Genomic DNA, 2,294 nt, shown 5'->3' on the forward strand with positions numbered 1-2,294 from the left:
GAGCTTGAGAGGAGGAGGCCCATGAGCGCCATCTACTGGGAAGAAACGGAAAATGTGATCTGGCAGACTGCCAATACGTCTAGCTTTAAACAGATCCTCAATTAGAGTTGGATCCCCTGAATAAGGTATGAGCCTTGGTTTGGCAGGGATTTACTGACAAACCAAGTGCAAAAGGAGAACTTCAATGCAAACCCAAGCATATACAAAAGTTTAGACTACTGAGGGAAATCAACTTTCAAAATCACCTTATCAAGATAATCAAATGCCTCGAAGCCAACAGAAAATCACGAAATATATGAAGATGCAGGCAGCTATGGCCCAGCCAGATGACCAAATTAAAATACCAGAGGAGACACAGAATTTTGAACAATTAACCAAAGATGTTCATACAAAACTCCTAAATAAAGTCAGCAGATGGCTAATGACTTAATATCAAGGAGACACTAGAAGACCATAAAGAAGAATTTCAAAGAAAAAATAAAAAACTAGCAGACTATGGTATCAGAGATGAAAGATACTATAGATCAAATAAAATAATATACTATGGACACACAACAGCAGATTTGAAGGACTAGAAGAAAGACTATGTGAACTACAGGACAGGACAACTGAATTCAAATGCTATAAGAATTATCAGTGTCCCAGACAGAGAAGAGAAAAGGGCTAGAAGATTAGGTGAGGAGATAATAGGGAAAAACTTCCCAATCCTTATGAAATATTTGCAAATCAAAGATGCCCAATGAACCCCAAATAAAATTAATCCAAATAAGCCTACTGTAAGACAAATACTAATCAGTCTGTCAAATGTTGAAGAGAAGCAGAAAGTCGTGACAGCAGCAAGAGAAAAGGGGCTTGCCACATGCAAAGGAAACAACATAAGATTGAATTCAGAGTACTCAACAGGCACAATCGAGGTGAGGAGGTAGTGGTATGATATATTTTAAATTCTGAAGGAAAAAGACTTCCAAATAAGAATACTTTCTCCAGTTAAGTTGTCCTTCAAAAGTGAGGGAGAAAAACAATGACCTTCCCCCTATGTGGGATATGATATCCAGGGGTGAAAGTCTCCCTAGCAACATGGGAGATGACTCTCAGGGATGAGCCTGGCCCTGGCACCATGGAGTCAACAATGCCATCCTGACCAAAAGGGGGAAAATAAATGTAACAAGTAAGATGTCAGTGGCTGAGAGAGTTCAAACAGAGTTGAGAGGCTACTCTGGAGGTCACTCTTAGACAAGCTTCAGTTACACATTGCTATATATCATAACTTGCCAAACCCGAACCCAAACCATTCTTGCCAAGCCTAAAGAATACCTAGGGTATTATTAAGATTCTATGAAGTTTCCATGCACTAGGGTAATTTTCCAGAAACCTGAAACCTCCAGATGTGTCCCTGAACCAGTTAAGTCCTGAAATGCAGAGGGATCAGCCTCTCCAGAACGTTAACTAGTTCCATCCCCCATTCCATATTATTGACAGCACCTTCCAACCTAAAAATGTTAGAATAGGAAAAGCCCAAATACCCCTAAAGAGTGGGAGAAAGATCAAAGGTGATGGTGGAGTTATACAGGGAAGGTAGGGTTTAAAAAATGACCATGATTGCTGAATCATTATATTGATATTTCTTTCACTCTCCAGTACATTAGAGCAGCTAGAGGTAAAAACCTAAAATTGTGGAATTGTAACTTATACCAACTCTGAAATCTCTTCTACAACTAATTGATGTGGTGTACTTTGAAATTTATTGTTTTCTTTGCATATATGGTATTTATTACAAAAAAGAGAGAAGGCAAAGTATAACAGAAAAGATAGGATTTAACAAATGAGTATGACTGCCAAATCATTATGTTGATATTTATTTTGGTCACCAGCATCTTAGAGCAGCTAGAAGAAAAAAGGAAAAATTGTGGAACTATAACCCATACCAAACTTTAAAATCTGTTCTTTAACTACTTGTTAAAACATTCTTGGAAATTTATTGCTTTTCTATATACATGTTATATTTCACAATAAAAATTATTTTTTAAAAGTGAGGGAGAGATTAAAATTTTCATGGATAAAAAAAAGGCTGAAAGAATTTGTCAACAAGAGACCTGTCCTACAAGAAATACTAATGGGAGCTTCTGTCAGCCGAGAAAACAGACAGGAAAGGGGGGTCTGGAGGAGGGCACAGAAGTGAAGAGTACTTGTAAGGGTAACTTAAAGGATCAAAAGAGAGAGAGAGGGAAAAGAATATATCATCTGATGAATAAAAACCAAAGGATAAGATGGTAGAGTCAAGAAATGCCTTTGCA

The sequence above is a fragment of the Tamandua tetradactyla genome, chromosome X (genome assembly GCF_023851605.1).
Source record: "Tamandua tetradactyla isolate mTamTet1 chromosome X, mTamTet1.pri, whole genome shotgun sequence".
Taxonomy (NCBI): domain Eukaryota; kingdom Metazoa; phylum Chordata; class Mammalia; order Pilosa; family Myrmecophagidae; genus Tamandua; species Tamandua tetradactyla.